The sequence below is a fragment of the Lepisma saccharinum genome, chromosome 1, assembly GCF_977018435.1.
Source record: "Lepisma saccharinum chromosome 1, izLepSacc3.1, whole genome shotgun sequence".
NCBI classification, from domain to species: domain Eukaryota; kingdom Metazoa; phylum Arthropoda; class Insecta; order Zygentoma; family Lepismatidae; genus Lepisma; species Lepisma saccharinum.
In genome coordinates, this window is record NC_139229.1 from 177,735,294 (window position 1) to 177,754,912 (window position 19,619).

General features: G+C 40.5%; 1 protein-coding gene across 6 annotated transcripts in view; it reads left to right on the forward strand.

Moving 5' to 3' along the window:
• The window catches only part of cpo (RNA-binding protein), a 532,560-nt gene that overhangs the window by 399,108 nt on the left and 113,833 nt on the right, over window positions 1-19,619 (forward strand). The window lies entirely within an intron of this gene.

The following is a 19,619-nucleotide window of genomic DNA, read 5'->3' on the forward strand; positions in this document are numbered from 1 at the left end:
GCCCATGGAGGCACGCAAGGGTCACTCGGGTCACACAGGGGATCGTTAGATATGCGTTTGTATTGCGTTTACAAACGGACTGCGGTTATTTTGCGCCTGTTGTGTCAACCAAGGATTTTCATCCTATGAGGTTTCACTCCCGTATAAAAGTGAAATTACATCTAAGAGAACTTTATTAATTGGAGGCTGTGTAAAAATATCCTAACGCTATTTAGATAATTTTAACTTAGTCAAGAAATTTTGTCATAGCTTAAGTTGACTTTGTGCTCAGATAGACTGATCGAGACTGAACCTACACTGAAAATGAGATAAGATCCACTGTGCAGACTGGCCCCATTAGAGATCAAACCCTGGACTCCTTTGATTGTAAGGTAACAGTGTTAACACTACCCCACTAGGAAGTCCATTTTCAGATTTGAATTAATTTTGGCGTTCCATTGTATATTCGAACAGCTAGTTTTTTTTATAATAGTAGTGTCTATTATGCATTAAAATTAATGATTTCCTATTTTATTGGTGCCTAATTATATATTAAATAGACAATAATTCGTTTGATAATTGAATCCGGTGATTTTCGATCCTCTGGGCGGACCACCCCGTGAGTTCCGATCCTCTGGGCGGACCACCCCGTGAGTTCCGATCCTCTGGGCGGACAACCCCGTGAGTTCCGATCCTCTGGGCGGACCACCCCGTGAGTTCCGATCCTCTGGGCGGACAACCCCGTGAGTTCCGATCCTCTGGGCGGACCACCCCGTGAGTTCCGATCCTCTGGGCGGACCACCCCGTGAGTTCCGATAGCCTGGGCGGACCACCCCGTGAGTTCCGATCCTCTGGGCGGACCACCCCGTGAGTTCCGATCGCCTGGGCGGACCACCCCGTGAGTTCCGATCGCCTGGGCGGACAACCCTGGAACGTTCCGAAACTTTTAGAGACCAATCACTCTCAACTGTCCATATCAAAGACCATAAAATTAAATGCCCTACATCAGAGTGTTGATTCATTCTCATCATTGTGACATCATGCATGCAAAAGTACCTCAAAAATATATATCTGGCAAAATGTTTCATTTTCTCAGAATCCTTCCCTTCGCCACCCGCGTCCTTCATCTTCCCATGACGTGACACGGTCGCATTTGCATCTCCGGGAGTGGCATTGGCTGTCTGCGGGGGAAACGCTGGCGAGATAGATGGCTCCACTTCCACAGGGCCTGTTTCGTAGATGCTTTTTTGTCACGTTCTACCTGATATATCCCCCCCCTCCTACCTTCTCCGGAGCCCAGCGCTATTTTCCAACACGCAAGGGTGTTCTCCGATCTCTCTTACGCGTCAGTGTGTGTGTGTGTGTGCGTGCGCCATTTTTTTTGCGCTAGATGAGAGCGCGTGTTGCATGCAAAACAGTCGACCGTCAGAGCGACAACAATGGCGTTAATGCGTCCCCCATTTCTTCGTCCCTCGACACCCAGCTCCGTTCCTTCTTTCTCCTGCGTGTTTCGAAGCTCCACACGCACCTTTGCACACAGCCTGTGCTTTACTGTGCAGCGATATATTCCCATGACTCTTATATCCCCTCCTTCGTTGTTCCTTATCTCAAAAGAGCTATGGCTTTACTGTTCGTAGATAATAAGGCGAAAGTTTCTCACTACTAGCCCAATCAGACCCGATTAACAGAAGCGGTTTCCAGAGATGAGTGTTTATGCCACGTGGCCTTGAAATGTTAAGATTTTAGTGGTTTCCAGACAAACATGTAACGCAAGGAATGTGTGTATATAGCATTATCTCTAGTCAAATTGTACTACTTTCACGTTTTTATTTCATCTATCCACATAAAATATCTCAAAATATACAAAAGCAGTATATAGTCTGTACAAGAATCTTTCATAAGATTTGAGGCCAAATTGCGATTCATGGTTTTTTCATGCGTCGAACGACAAAAATTCTGGATCGACAGTGTTGCTAATCGAGATTCTATGTTACTAGAGTGTCACTTTTTTACCTTCTCTCATAATTTCTCTGTACATAAATTCACTAAGTGCTAAATATGACCCATATTGGCCACAAACCAAAGCATGGTGCAGAAACATCACAGTACGGCCCTTCGATAATTATCAATTGTAATTGATCGCTTTTTCTCCCCTGAAATTGGCATTCAAGGAATGATGACTTATCTTAAGCAATTATCGGTACTTAATTTCTGAAATTTCTTGTATGTAGTTAATTAGCCTTCAGAAGTATTGAACAATAGCTCAATACACGAGGTTTTTACAATGTAGAAAACACGTTGCGAATATCTCTTAATAGCTTTCATGTTATAAGCAGTTATAAAGACTTTTTTGAAGCATTCTGTACAAGAACAAGAAAATTTTAAATACGAAAGTGCATTTAAAAAAGAAAAGATATTAACATGTAGTGGGACTTGAATGACTGCCTTAACGTAGATACTGCTTTATTACGATAAATCACCAAAAAATATTGCTACTTTTTTAATGGCCTTCTCGGTACTTCATGCACAAAAATTCAACTTTTTACCTATTACAGATACCTACCCCCATCTTCTGTCCGCAAAGAAAACTCTTTGTCTTCGCCTTTCCTTGTAGCACTATCATTTCACGGAAGGGCTTAGAAGCGCTTGAGCCGCCCTTTGTTATTGCCGCCGTAAACTGCAATGGGGAAGACAGATAAGGGATTTTTGACTGCCGTATTAATGAGGCCGTCCCAATTTGAGCAGGAAATGGACGCGTCCTTAAAGCTTTGACTGGCTGTAATTCCTGCCATTGTGAGCATCCGATTGGGGTTTCCATCGGCGTTATCTTCAGGCGGCCTTATGCAGATGTTGCTGCTGGGTGAATTGTGGCAGAGGTAGTTCCTTGACCTGTAGTGTTGGTAGTAAAGGAGTAGTAAATTTCTAATCCTCTCGCGACTTGTAGTCAAGGAGTTCTTATTTAATTCTCAGTGCAGACACGACTCAGTTGTTCAGGTTCGGTTAAAATCCAGGCATGATTATTCTCTGTGCTTGAAACTAGCCCTGGGAACTCTGTGTTATTTGTGAAAGAGGCCTAGTGTATGCACATGGACAGCAGAGCAAGCCGTGGTAAAGTTGAAGTCCTGATTCGAACGCCAGTTGTTTTTCTCAGAAACACTGTTGTCATTTTTACCTGCAGTGTTTAGACATAACACGAACTGCAACGACGTTACACTCCCAAGGTCTCGGCATTGCATTAAAAAAAATTAGCACGACGCAATATCACAACCTAGCAAAGATACCTGCAACCTCGCGTTATGAAATCTCTGAAGAAACTGAATTGGCAATACCTCATTTCTCCACGCGGACTTGGCAAGTTCTGTCAGTTCCTAAAACGGACGCTATTGGTGGGAAAGATTTGAGGGGAGGACTTACTGACCTCCACGTGTACTTGACATGTGGTTGCCAGAGGGAGGCTGATCCTTCGGAACTTTCTTTGAAGTAAAGTGGCGTTCGAATCAGAACCTCAATTGTAGAGGGGCGGAATAGAGAGAACTGGCGAGACATGAGGCTCAGTCGGTCACGCCATCTGATTCGTTAGTAAAAGTTCACTGTGGCATTGTGATCAATGCAGAAGAAACAAGTGGTGGTTCCATGAAGAGGACGAAAATCTTCCCCGCTGATATTTTATTTTTTTACCTCTAAGCACAAGCGGCTGTCCTACTCCTGCCCTACTGCTTATTGCCTTTGAAGTGCAGAGCGCAGGCGGGAAATTCGCACCGCACGGAGCGCTCCCTTCCCTTCACAAGTGCAAGAAAGTTGCTCAAGTCTGTTTTAAAAAGCTTTTCCTACGACGCCAGGGGTGTCTGTTTCGAATTCGGCATGAGTATTCTTTGTGAGAATCCCTTCATCAGTTTCATCATATCATCACCCATCCTCATCGTCGCGTTTAGGCAAAAGTTGCAGAAATGCGATGCTAAATAACAAATTTAAAAAAATATAAGAGCTTAGCAGCCGCTATTGAAAAGTGGATTCGAATCTGGTATTACTCACTGTCACTTCTCAAGTATCCATCAACCATCGCTGCGATTATCCTAAATCTAACTAAGTGACTGAAAATAACACTTTTATTGAGTTAAATGTGACTAGGAGGATTAATTGATTACAGAACCGTCTCAGTCGCTCATTTCTTTTAACTACGTCCTGCATTTCACTTTAAGGGCCCAACATTCAGCAAGTTTTAACATAGGCTGCCTTCATAGTAAGTTCTATAACGTAATGCATTTGTATTGTTATATCATACACTCGCGTACTTTCGACGTGGCCTTTGGCCACGTCTTGTACGCTCGCATGCGTGACCTTCGGCCACGTTGTGGGCGCAATCATGTTATAGATGGGGTTCCACAATGATCTTAATGACTTTGAAAATGTCTGCATGTTGTATTGGATGATGGGGAACATGTGTATATGTTCGCTAATTTGAAAAGTTTATAAAGTAACTTTGTGTATGTATGGGCTCTAATAAGATACAAATATTCAAAATATTATTGTATATTTTCTTAATAATAAACTGAGTAAGTAATAACCGTTTCAAGATAATTAGTTGGATGTGTTTGCATAAACGAATTCAATAGTGACACTAAATTGAAAATGCAATATTTACGTCTTTTGTCATTTTCACATTTTTGAACGTAATTGGATAATAACTGTGTTCCGTCATTCCCCCCAAATTCCTACCTTCCCTCTGTAATAAATTCTGACGCTCGTATTTTGAAATACGAAAAGTCTAGCATAATTCACTTACAGTAGTAGAAAATAAACTTTCTTTAAGTTCCCTAGCAACGTCCGTTTCCATGGACAACAACAGGCACGGCAAGCTCTAAGGAATTGCATGTCATTATACCCCCTAAACATTTAGTTAAAACAACCACGATGTAGATATTTACGCATTGAGTATAACAATATATACGTAATTGTATCTGGGCTGAAACTCCTTATCATGTAGATGTCACCCTTGTTTCAGGCAGCTTTTCAAAACCACGAGTTGATTCATCTGTGTGCTAATGATCTGTGAGAAATATAATGTATCTTGACAATTAAGAATTGAAGGAAACAATGTGTGCAAAAGAAATTCCCGTGGCAACGGTTGCTAAGGACGTGAGAAAAGGGCATTTTCACCCTTAAGGAAGGGCCGATTGAGCGATTTTTGAATTTTCTCGGCCTTTTGGGACGATTTCATGGGGGGTCGTAATCGGGCGTTTTTCGCCTCCGGGGCTTCCTTCATGGAGAACATTTATGTCAGTGAGTCAGTCAGTGGTGGGATTGGGGCTTTATATATATTGGACTCGCGTACTTTTGACGTGGCCTTTGGCCACGTCTTGTACGCTCGCATGCGTGACCTTCGGCCACGTTGTGGTCGCAATCATGTTATAGATGGGGTTCTTCATAGATAGAGGCACATATTTTTGGTAAATAAAAAAGCAAAATTTCGGTACAAAAACTGAGTCAATTTCGGGTTCAAAAGCTGTAAATAAAATAAAATATTGGTGTTATAGCGGTGAAAAATTGGATGAAAGGTGGTATATAAAAATACATTTCGGTTTTAAAATTGTGAATATAATCCTAAATTTGATTTAAAAACTACACTCATTCCACAGAATTAACATTTTACTTCTAATAGCACATTTATGTAGTTATTAGAGTATTAAGTTTATTTCTGTGTAAAGGAGTCAATTTTTGCTTCTCCAATATTAACAGCAGAATTAATCAATTTTCCGGGAATTGCATAACTCTCAGGATAATTCAGACCTCAAAAGGTGTCGCGTCGGTATATAAACGGTAAATTTCGTGTTTAAGAGTTAATTACGCTTTTTGCAGTTCATTTCGCATTATTTCGTGACAAAACATGGTCACAAAATGCATCTCACACCTTTCAAAAACATGAAAAATTAACACTACAATGTGTTATTTCAAATTTCGTTTTTTCGTCAAAAACGAAATATCCATGACCCTATTCATAGATCTTAATGACTTTGAAAATGTCTGCATGTGGTATTGGATGATGGGGAACATATGTATAAGTTTGAAAAGTTTAGAAAGTAACTTTATGTGTGTATGGGCTCTGATAAGGTACAAATATTCAAACAATTATTGTCTATTTTCTTAATAATTAACTGAGTAAGTAATAACCGTTTCAAGATAATTAGTTGGATGTTTTGCATTTACAAATTAAATTGCGACACTAAATTGAAAATGTTATATTTACTTCTTTTGTCATTTTCACATTTTTGAACGTAATTGGATAATAACTGTTTTCCGTCATTCCCCTCTTTTGCCTACCTTGCCTCTGTAATAAATTCTGATGCTCGCATTTTGAAATTCAAAGAGTCTAGCATAATTCCCTTACAGTAGTTTTCGGGGTGAAAATAAACATTCTTTAAGTTCCCTAGCAACGTCCGTTTCCATGGACAACAACAGGCACGGTAAGCTCTAAGGAATTGCATGTCATTATACCCCCTCAACATTTAGTTAAAACAAGCACGATGTAGATATTTACGCATTGAGTATAACAATATATATGGAATTGTATCTGGGCTGAAACTCCTTATTATGTAGCTGTCACCCTTGTTTCAGGCACCTTTTCAAAGTCATGAGTTCATTCATCTGTGTGATATTGATCTGTGAGAAATATAATGTATCTCGACAATTAAGAATTGAAGGTAACAATGTGTGCTGCAAAAAAATGCCCCTGGAAACGGTTGCTAGGGACGTGAAAAAAGGGCATTTTCACCCTTAAGGAAGGGCCGATTGAGCGATTTTTGAATTTTCTCGGCCTTTTGGGACGATTTCATGGGGGGTCGTAATCGGGCATTTTTCGCCTCCGGGGCTTCCTTCATGGAGAACATTTATGTCAGTGAGTGGTGGGATTGGGGCTATATATATACTGGATAAGGGATGAAAATTGTGCCCTGTAGGAACCACAATGCCAAGCTCTCTTTCACCTGGAAAATGCATTCTTGCAGATTAAGGAAGCTCTGCCACGTGGGCTTAAAACCACTCTCTTATCATTCTCTTTATCTGAGCTGACTTTTCCTAATCAACCTCCGCTTTTATCAAAGACGTAGCAATGTTAATTTTGAGGTGTCCCACTTTGTTCTTGATGAGGAATGCAGCCGCGTCAGTGGCCGAACGCCTTGTGTGGTTAACTTTGGATTCCCCCTCGGAAGGTCCCGGGTTCGAGTTCCAGCCTTGTATGGGTGTTATTTGGAAGCCTTAACCTGTCCCACGTAATTAGAATTCATCGTCATCATCTCGATTAGCCAAAAAGTGCAGAAAACGACGGAAAGTAACACACATACGTTGGTAAAAAGTGCATCTCTAGAACATTCGTTAAATCTGAAATTTAGTTATTTTAATTTGCTGGATCAGAATTGCTTTATCTTCTTGAGAGATGAATTGCATATCTTTAAAAATGGAAGTAAAATTTTACTTTATGATGGCCCTTATTTTATATCTACACAGAGGCCTTCGTTGAAAGCTGATTTTAAAAAGCAAGGTAAATATTTTCATCCTCATAGAATAATAGCATCGTTGTGAAGGTTTTTCGGAAGGGTAGATTTGCTTCTCCAAATATTCATAGAAACGCAAGCAGAATGTTCGCAGGAAATTCAAGCCAAGTAGCCTAAAGGCATTCAGGAGAGTATGCAACCCACTACAACGTCCACATATGTATGGTGCAGCACTTCTAAGGATACTGCGTTAGGCGTGTAGATATGAGTACTGAGAAAAAGTTTTAACGATGTGCATTTAGTTTTTGTTTGTTTTTAAAAGACGAATACACGGCATGATTTCCATGCTTAGTTAACTGTTAATGAACATTGTGAAGTCTTGGTTAGATATACAGGCAAGTGGCTCCAACAAATTCCCGCAACGCTTAATGTGGTTACTGACCGTAAATTTAAGTATGGATTTCAACGTAGCATTCAGCGCTTCTAAAAAGCGTCTGTTTACGAACAGAGCTGCACAGTTGTTGAATTCTATAGTTCTAATAAAATTTCACTTGTGCTCTATATCAAAGGGAATATGGGTTCCGGGTTTAATACTCGGTGAAGTCTATATTGCTCAAGCCAGACATGGAAAGTAATTTGTAATCGATTATTTATATTTCTAGCTCCTCTTCCTCGGTGACGGTGTTAGTTTATGATAAATGCAATGTGTATGTATATGTATAAAGGCCCCGCAGATCGATGATCGATTTCACACATCTTGAATCGATAAATGTGGCTGACACTAAATATCCCCGACACGATAAATATCGCGGATCCTATATATCGCCAATATCACAATTTAGATCGTCCGAAGATACAGTGCGATATCTAATTTCTGATATCATCTACGTTTGCCAAAGTTTGCTTTCAGTCAATTTCATGTTCAGATAAGGCAATCGGGACTGGATTTACAGTTTAAAGTTAGATGCAAACACTGAAAACGAACCCTAGATCCTTAAGGCGGCAACGTTAGCCAGTTCGCTATTGGGATGGCCTCTTCTATCCACCGCTGGTTAACATATTTCGTAGCGTTACTCCATATTGCTGTGATGCGTTGACACCAGATGTCTCCACATGCAAGTAACAAAAGTATTTCGCAGTTAATGAAGCAGTATACAGCACTAGATTCGGCAAGCGTGAATAGAAAGTTATCATTATTTGAGTTCTTAAAAGAATATTCAGTAATAGTTTTTGAAGCTTTCCTGGCGACGAATAATGAACAGATTCTCTCTGTCGACCACGTGAATACTGGAAAAGTTTCCAAGCTTTCAAGAGCTAACATCACGCTCATCTTTAGGGTAGCAAACAGGTTAGAGATAGGTTAGTTAATTTAACCCTCCAGTCTAACTATTGCCTATTCTGGGGGAGCAGGAAAATGTATATTAAGCTCTTGCCTTGACTCACCCAAGAGGTCGGTAGGTGCCGGGACTTGCCAAGTCACTCATCTTAGGCAAGAATATGAGTGAGGTTAGCTCTCGAACTCACCTGGTCGATAGCCTGAGAGAATCTGTTTATCGACTATTTTAGTAGTCTGACCAGTGATTGGATATTTTTGTGTACACACACACACACACGCAAAACTGCCTTTGTTACATTTTTTCGTGTTCTGTAAATGGTAGAGTAGCTGAACTTTGACTGATAAGAGGCGTTGATTTGCCTATAACGTTTCAATACCTTTTTCAAATTGTTCGTATACTGTCCACCACGTACCCAAAATACACTTTCCCTAACCAGAACGAGAGATGCTTAACGTCTGTAAGCCCTTTGACAGGAAAGATACACTTCTAGGCAGGAACGTTTCCCGAGCAGCCAGGTTGCGCCCGTGTAATTGCCATCCCCTTGGATCGTGGCTTACCCCACGGGGATTGAAGCCGGGAGCATAACGAGGTGCATGGCAAAGCGGCTTTTACAAATTGAGGCTTTCGCTCCCCCGCACGATTTCAATTCGGGCCCGAACCATCAAGTATCCATTCGCCGGGATGAGACGGAGAGCACCTTCCGCATTGTAATTTGCCAACAAGAGTCCATTAGCAGGAGGAGTGGAGGGAGAGAAAAAGGATCACATCGGATCGCGCGGAGGAGAAAGTGGTATTGCGGGACGGAAGGGTTATATCGGAGGTTGTTTCCACTCGATCAAGGCTGCACCGGTCGAAGGCAGCTTTCGGAGCGCAGGACCACCACCAAAACTAACCGTCGAAAGGAAGAGGGACATCGCTCTGTGCCTCAGAAGTGACTGGAACTTCCTTAAGTGCTTATCTAATTAAGCAGCGATTATTCCATGTTCAGCACTAACATTAACAAGGGTGTAGCTAGCAGGACTGGACCAGCAAAGTACTTTTCGAAAACCGCTATAATATTCCAAATTCTCAAAGAAATATGTTTAGAATACCTTTTAGAGCATCCACGTAAATCCTCGTATACTTTGTTTTCGCTGTTCTGTAGATATCTGTAATAGCTTCGTGGCGCACAAACTTGTTTTCTGTCACGGATATCTAGACAGCAGCAAAAATAAACCACACGAAGATTCACGTGAAGAAGACATTCTAAATTGATATACGTATTTTTACAGAATTTGAAATGTCGTAGCTGTTTTTCTAAAGTGGAATTTTCGAAAACTGCTTGGCATAGGCCAAAGGTTCTTTTAAGGCCATAAGTTCATATCCAGTTTTAAGGTCGTAGCAAACAGGGTTGTAACCACTTTCATATCACGTACAAACTTATTTCATTTTTAAATGGATTATGTTCTCCAAGTTTCCCTTCAAAGTATAATATCAATTGCATTTCCTGTACAGAAAGAATTAAAATTACTGAAAAAAGTCCTTAGATACATCAACTGCAAAAGAAGAATGATAGTTTATCAATTAAAATGTGTTAACATTACTTTGTTGATGTTATTTTTATCATGGAGAAACATGTGTTTGGTTTACTGATTGACTGCCCGGGGGAGGGGGGCACTGTTAAGTCGTGAAACCACCTTTAGGAATTAAGATCGATTGAAAGACTCTACAGGTATATGGCAGTGGTCCCGTACAAGGTTTAATTCAGAGGTCCTCATTGTTTTATTGATTAAGTATGAAAGCAAAATAGTTGCAACATTACTATTTTTTATATTCAAAGTGGCCAAAGGATTTTGGAAATTCTTTAACAATGATCATAACACTGAATAAGTTCCAATGTTAATAAGCCATGATATTTCCATTGATTATATTAACATAAACTTTCTTTAATTATTACAAAATCAGTCATGGGCACTATAGCTCTTTTCAGTTCTTACGGCGGGCGCTCTAGAAGCTGGCAGGGGAAGTGGGGAGCGGGGAAGCGACCTATCCAGCACGATAAGAAACGTAGCGGCCAGTAGAACGAGTTTCACGTAGTACTTTTTCCGGCCGCGTCGTGTCTCTCGGCGCCACTGCTGTTGTCTGGTTGGTCTGTTGCGTAATCCCCGCTCCCCACTTCCCCTGCCAGCTTCTAGAGCGCCCGCCGTAAGAACAGAAAAGAGCTATAATTTTCATTGAATAAGCAAATATATGTGTATACATGTTGTATTAACTACCATTTATAATTCATATATCTTACAATGTAATGATACTAACATGCACAACGTCCATCTTAAGCACATGGCTATTCGGGAAGGAAGAACTGCCTGGCCAAATGAGCCTTCCATTAAAGGCAGAGGAAGTCACGGGACAGTGACGATATAGAAAGAATTGAAAACGAAAGTGATGCCAGTTCATGTTGATCCTGCATTTGCCATCCTGTGTATAGCAGACACAAGCATGTGGATTTATGTTTCTTTGACTTTACGTTCCTTTACTATAGAAGTAATTGTGTCCTGCAAAATGTGGCTTTTTGACTTTGTCATCGCCTTGTAATCAAGGGGCTCCGGGTTCGATACCCGGTGGAGGCACATAGTGGTTCGGATCCCACTTTAAACTGTAGGTCCAGTCCCGATTAGCCTTAATGTGCAGAAAGTGGACTTAAAAATACGAACTTATACAAACTGCGAACACTAGTGCAAATTTGTTCAGCAGCTTGTTCAAATTTTATTGCAGCGTGATAAATTTTTCCTAGACAATTAAATCCAAAATTATATTTTAAATAATTCTTATTTCGTAATTAAATGTTTCGCGAAATTAAAAGGCCAATCTCCTGTGTAATGTAGGATAATATGGATACGTATATGCACTTAGACCTCGCCGTAGGCTTATACATTCTGAAAATACATTTAAAGAAATCAATAGTGCTCTAATGGTTTGCGTATCATTTTGTTTCTTTTTTACTAGACGAATTTACAAACTTGTATTCTGCCCTTTTTTCACTTCACTGAGCCATATAAGCCACCTCTCTCGTTGACGAGATCAAAGGATCATATTTAGCCAGGAATGAAAATGGACTTTGGTTTTACGACAGTGACGCTGCCCCTGTGAACAGGCCGTTGTTTGGCGTACCGAGCTTCATAAAAAAATTACAGCCGCGAGCCACTTCGGTGAACATTGAAAGTGAACGTAATGGGTAGGCTAACCCAAATGGGAGCGAAATAATATCTGCCCTTGTATGCCATTGAACACCTGTCGTGGTGGTGTGGATGACACAATAATGCTTGTCTCGGGTATACCATTGGGATGATATATTTTCACCAATTATTTCAAATTTCTAAACTAAGTCAATAATTTACTTTGACCTTTGTCACCTACGACCTTAAAAGTGACAGTTCGCATCGACAGTTTCTCACCTTCAACGTGAAAGGAGACAGTTCGCATCGACAGTTTCCCACCTTCAACGTGAAAGGACACAATTTGCATCGACAGTTTCCCACCTTCAACATGAAAGGAGACACTTCGCATCGACAGTTTCCCACCTTCAACGTGAAAGGAGACACTTCGCATCGACAGTTTCCCACCTTCAACGTGAAAGGAGACACTTCGCATCGACAGTTTCCCACCTTCAACGTAAAAGGAGACAGTTCGCGTCGACAGTTTCCCACCTTCAACGTAAAAGGAGACAGTTCGCATCGACAGTTTCCCACCTTCAACCTGAAAAGAGACAGTTCGCATCGACAGTTTGCCATCTTCAACCTGAAAAGAGACAGTTCGCATCTACAGTTTTACATCTTCAACCTGAAAAGAGACAGTTGGCATCGACAGTTTCCCACCTTCAACCTGAAGAGAGACAGTTCGCATCGACAGTTTCCCATCGTCCACCTGAAGAGAGACATTTCGCATCTACAGTTTCCCACCTTCAACCTGAAGAGAGACATTTTGCATCTACAGTTTCCAACCTTAAACCTGAGAGAAGGGACAGTTTGCATCTAGAGTGTCCCACCTTCAACTTGAAAAGAGGCATTTTACATTTACAGTTTCCCTCCTTCAACTTAAAAAGAGACATTTCACATCTACAGTTTCCTACCTTCAGCCTGAGACAAAAGACAGTTCGCATCTACACATTACCACTTTTAACCTGAGACAAGAGACAGTACTCATCTACAGTTCACCACCTTCAACCTAAAATATGCTATGTTGTTTTATTTGTAGCTTCAAACTATATTCTAATTTTGATTCTTACTATTCTTTGAACAAAGAAAAGTACTATTCAGAATTCAACGAACTAAATACTGTAAATGTGATATATTGTAGTCTTTGATGTCCTTACGAAAAAAGAAACTCTGTCTGAAATTCTTTTACGATTTTGAAAGTAGTCTGCTTATTGTGCTCATACCATGTTTGGAAGTGAGCGGATGCTTTTCATGCCGCAGCTCCTTCTCCTAATTCCAAACAACTAGAGAAGTTTTCAGAAAATTTGGAAAAGCATCCTTTTCGGGAGATTGTAGTGCCGGCGGGTTCCCGTTGGTTGGAAGAGGAGTTTCACTACTGTTCCTGACAAGGAAATTAATTCCAGAGGTTAAAGAAGGGGCACCGGGGGAGGGAGCCCAACTGGGAAGCAGGCAGGTGAAGCCTAAATTACTTTCAGAGAAGCCCAGGAGAAGTGTGCTGCGATTGGTGGGAAGGATAGATGAAGGTAAACCACGGAAAGGACGGACAATTTGGTGAAATAATTCCACTTTTTGGTGGTGTTAGATGTCTATATGGTTAGCGGAAGAGTTCTATTGCGCGTGCGCTGTACCGTTTGATTGCGCGACATGCTGCCGTGAAAGTAAAGGAGCTGCTCTTCCTCGAATTCTTGTGCGAAATAATGTTTACTAAATGATTATATATAAATCTTAGAGTTCACAGATACTGTGTGTGGGTCTCCCCGATGGCGTAGGCGTTACATTGTTGCCCTGCGAGCAAAGGATTCCGGTGGGAACGAAGTTGTTCGGATCCCACTTTAAACTGTAGGTACAGTCCCGATTAGCCTCACTGTGCACAAAAACTCAAACTCAAGCAAATACTGTTTATGTTGACGTGATTATATAGGGTGTTGCAGAAGTCTCGGACTGATTTATGTCATTAGTAACTCAAAAACTGTTGAAGACTGTTTTACCGTTTTATGCATTGCAGACGACAACTCAAAATTCTGTATTGTCTCTGATCTCCACTTCAATGTTAGCTTCTATAGTTTCCAGCTGGATATGTAGGCAATAGTAAAGTTCTCTTTTCGTTTTCGTAGCATGTCTGGAGTTCAACTCTGTGCTGTGTCTCTGATTATTTGATTTAATTCTTCAGTGTTAGACGCTACTTGCTTTCACTCTATCCGTGTCAAAATCCCACAAGAAAAATCCCTTGGTGTGATGTTGTGGCAGAGAGGGGATCTGTCTTGATAAACCACGCTTCACACTATGCTTTGTGCGACACCTCCATTCTTTTTTATACAAAAACACTCACTGCGTTGCTACGACTGCTACAGACCTCTAGCGGAGTCTATAGAATCTTTATGAGTTAATGATTGTAAGGCGAAACACGTAAGCTGCTACATCCGAGAATTCTTGAGTTATTATTTTCTGAAATCCGTCGCAGAGACTTCTGGTCCCAGTTTTTATTGAGAAATTTTCCCAGAATGAAAACCAGATGTTATAGATTCTATGACCTGTATGTCAAACAAGAATTACGGATGCCGAAAATGGACATTAATAAGTGTTACCAGTACGCACTCACAGGCACTTACAATGTAATTTTTAAAACAAATTTTGTGTACATCTGTCCACCAATACAAGGAATCACAAGAATATAAATATAAAAGCAGTTAGTAATGTTGAACTTTAAGCATTAGGATTCCTTTGAATTTGCTTTTAAGTCTAATTTATAAGTAAGGAATATAAACTGGGACTAAAGAATGTGACTTCGTCATAAGAAGGAAATTATTCTGAGATGTGAAGTAAAAGAGGAATATACATTTAGTAAAACAGGGAATTAGGGTTTAGAAATTACCAGAAACAGAGAAGAGGTGCATAGACTAACTTAAACGCTGAGAATGCTCAAGTAAATGAAGCGAATCAAGAAAAAAACATGAAGAGAAGTAAATCTGGAAAGGGTACATGGACCTGAAGTGAATTGGGGGAAGGGTACGTGGAATTTAATTATTTATTACTACCGTCAACAGAGGTATATCCTCCAATGACAGAAGGCGTACATAATAATAGTAATAATTACAAAATTACAACTACAATTACAATAGATGCCATATACAATCCAGTCACAAATTATATTTATTACATAAGTATTGACATACAGAACAGTTTCTAAATTGGATAAAGAAAACAATATTGAAGTAAATCCGGGACATGACGACATGAAAATGAGGCGAATCACGAAGAAGAATCGTGGAAATTAACTGAATGTAGACTAAGCAATTCGAAATACACGATAAGAGGGAAAAAAATTAATAAGCCTATGTATCGTAAAACAGGCAACGAATTAACTAGTTATAAAGGTAATTTGCATTGTTTCGTACAAGAAAAATAAGTAAAACGAAGAAGAGAGTGAAGGCAGCATTGAATATAGGAGAAGATACACGATCAATAGCGATATACACTTTTAAAAGTGTGCTATCAATGTCGAAACTACCTAAAACGAATTTATGCCGTCAAAAACCTATGTTCTGTTATGTATTATGGTGACCAGTATAATAGAGTTTCCTCTCTTTGTAATTTATAAACCTATCTTTGTTCCATCGGTTGTCTCCGCTCATAAAGCTCTCAGTTGCATAGTTACTGAATCGTGGAAAAAAAACTTCAATGAAACCAGAAGTTTTGTCAGAGTTGCCAGTTAAAACGAGCTTCTTCTCTTTTCAAATTATTACTATTATTTCGTGGCCTGTAGTAATTGAATTTTGCATTACGTAGTGAAACAAATTGACTGGTTCAGAAAAAAAGACACTTTAATTTTAAAATAAAAAGAAAGCAAGTAAGTGAAGTGCAAACAGGCCGCAGTGATGCAGAACGCGACGCCCTAGGCGAAACAAACTGCAGCGGGCACGGCGGCAGAGGGCAGCAGCTCCGCCAGGAGATATATGGCTCCTCTGCCGTTCGTTCATTATTGATGAGGTCGGGATAAGTGAGGCAAGGGGGAGAGAATGTAACATTTCTATTATTGATGCCGTTGAGGGACCTGTTTATAGGTTGAGTTGCCACGCTACAGCGGCAAACAAATAAACTATTACGGCGCGTACATTCGGCGGAAAATATGGACAACGAATCGGTGAAACTATCAAAGCAAAAAAATGGCTTTCTAGTTTATTCTGAGGTCATGTTGCTTGTATAGCAAGCCGTGTTTATTGATTTGCTATTTTTTGTTAGAAAATACATCCCAGTGATATCGTAATCTCTTCTCTCTATATATAAAAATGGATGTATATGTGTGTGTTTGTTTGTTCAGCAAGAACTCTCGTACACCTGGAGCGATTTCAACCAAACTTGGTACACGTATCACTTGCAATCTCGAAAGAAATACTGTGGGGGTAAGATATCCCCGGCACCCCTAGGGGCGACGGTGTGAAGGGGACATAAAATAACATTCTGTTGCGTGGCATTTTCGTGCCATATCCTGCAAGTTATGCTTCCTGCAACATAGCACGGAGAAGTTGGTTGCATAAACAGAAGGTGAGAGATTGCTATCCTCGAGAAATTTCAACCCATATCACTTACAATCTGGAAAGAATTACTGTGGGGGTAAGACACACCTGGTTACCCTAGGGGCGGGGGTGGGAAGGGGGTGACATGTAAAAACCGATATTAGTGTGGAATCGATAGTTTTCGGGGTCATTAAGATGAATAGTGTCACTCCCAACGCCGTTGAAGTCAAAGTTAATTTTACACTATAGTACAATTCATTATTTTCCTGTCTAATAGAAGATTGGGATAAATAAATACCCGGGCAACACCGGGCAATCAGCTAGTCTTAAATACTTATTAAAAGGTAATATTTATTATCTATTGCATAAACAGGCTATAATACACTTGTCATAGAGGAAGTATTGAGTACATTTTACATTAACAGCCATTTTCATCAAGCTTCGGATTAGAAATGTTTCTTAATGTGTTATCTTTTTAAATCCTTGGTTGATTCTGACACTTAGTCATAAGTTATAACGTCGTAACAGTAAATTCGTAGATTTTTTTCTGATGTAACCTCGACTCGTAAACATACGTACATATCTATGTTTGTTTGATTATAGTTTTAAGTCCATCTTATGCACATGAAGCTGTAGGACTGGACCTACAGTTTAAAGTGGGATACGAAGCATGTGTACAGGCGTGGAAAGAAGTACTTCCCCCATAATATTACTGGTATTAAAGCTCTAGGTAGTAAGTATTTGTCCATGACTGTACCTCCACCGGGTATCGAACCCGGGACCCATTGATTACCAGGCAACAACGTTACCAGTATGCAATCGGGGAGGCAGTATGCACGTGTATATGTAACGCAGGATGTTCAGTCTCTTTATGTAAAGTGTTGGCGTGGCATAATTATTTCTGTACTTCTCATGCAAGGCTCTTTGAGGAATTACGATATCGAGAAGTTAAAGATATAATTTTTATGGTAACACACATTGCCTTTATATTCTAGCGTGTTGGTTTTCTATGTGCTTGGTTCCTGTTGCTGATGGGTGTTGTAACAAAAACCAGCCTACAAAAACAAAATTGTATACAAACACAGATCCAGAGCCCACTGTACACATGCGTAGTATCTCCTGAGATGATAATGTTTGACGTGACTGTTATACAAATATACTCATTTTCAATTTTGCTGATTATGGCCTTACGGGCATTTTTTTTGTCATCGCACACAGGTCTAGAATGTTCTGAATACGAAAAAAATATCGCCCAAAAAAACTCATATCTCGCCTCTTTTCAAATCGAATTTTTATTGAGCCCCTACAAAAGGCAGGATATCAACCCATGCGTGCGCAGGCGATACGTTAAGATGGGGATATAGAGGGAGTGAGGGAGACCCATTAAGAGATTAAAAAACTCCACAGTACACAAAATAAGATTTTTCATCGGTTAGGAATTTGTCAATATTTTTTTGCCTGATTGTGAACGGACATGTTTTCTCCGGTCTGGTTGACGCGACGGTGGCGTCGAAGACGGGGAGGGGGGGATCAATCAACCCTGATTAACAGCTTCCGACTAAATATTTGACAAATAAGGGGAGACTATCCACGCGGATGGATACATAGAGAATCGATGGTTGAAGCGAGAATATATTGATGGGCATTGTGTTACGACAAGCATGTGCGCAGCGTGCCTGGAAAGTTGCTAAACCCTTGATAAACCTGAAACGGTGAGAGATGTTTTTTTTACTCCACAAATCCCGTTCTATTGATTTAATGCTTGGTATTGAAATTATTGATACACTAATACTACCATTTAGGCTGATACTGATATTACCATCATAATACTAGTTGTAAGAGTGTTATTAACAGACTTATGTTTTCGCCACCATAATGTGTATTGGTGGTTCTTTGTGCATGATGCAAAATTATTATTTATTTAAACATTCTTCCTCATCGTCACAATTAGCCAAAGTGGCAGAAGAGAGGTGTTAAGAATAACTAAAACAGTATTGTTCATGATATTGTTTGTTACTATTGCCGTTATTATTATTATTTCAACTTATACAAAGGAAATACATATGTAAAATATAGATTAACATATCTTAAAAAATATTACGACATAGCAGGTGGCAGATGTAAAAAAAAGTAAATTGTACTGTTATTTTTATTCACTGTGTTTTGAAGGGAATGAATAGTAGTGTTGCCATTCACTTTGCACTTTTCATTCAATTCTAGACACCTGCAGTTTTGTCCGCCTCTGTACTACAGATGGGATTAATTGGTTTCAAAAACATCCGAAATAGGATAGGGTGACAATCTGGTAGTCAGATGCGGAACAAATTTGAGCAGGGTAATCCGGAACATAAATACGGGAGGGGTGGAAGGGAAATCCGGGATTTTCGCTTATCTGCCACTTTGGCTAAGCACACATGAAGAACACCAATGCCCAGGACGGGATTCGAACGCGGGATCCTGGCGTCGTAGCGCCAGTGCTTACCACTCCGCCACGAAGATCGACCGTGTCTGACCACTCTGTACAATGGGGAAAGGTGTAGAGGAGGGTGGTGGATTCGGAACCCCTGGCAAAGTACACTGTAGAGAATGGAGAGATGTTAAATGCTCACTTCACAGCATCTGGAGCATCTAAATACCGTGGTACTCCGGTGCCACATTGTGGGAGTAGTTTCTTCAACCATGCCGGGGCACCATACCCTCCTGTGAAAAAGAGCAAACACTCGTTCCGAAGATTAGGTAAACATCTCCCCGCCCGCTTCATGCCTCTCCTGAAGGTGCGACTTCCATAAGCAGCAGCTGCTCCGCGCTGGAGGGATAAAAACCTCTGGGCGCACCGAGCCAAACTAATCAACCGGCTTCTCTCAGACAGTAATGGGGCTATTATTATTAAACAGGCAACATCCTGCAGGAGGGCTTCGCAAGCTTTGTTTCGGAGCTCGCCATTGTCGTTCTCTGACGTCACTTGCCGAGATCTGAAGCCGCGCCTGTCGTGTCACAAAGGATAACCCCCCTCCTCCCGCTCCTTCTATGAAGGAGGAAGGGAGCGGAAAATTGTCTCTAACTTTTACACAACTCCTGAGGTTAAATTAAATTTCTCCCTTCCTTCCC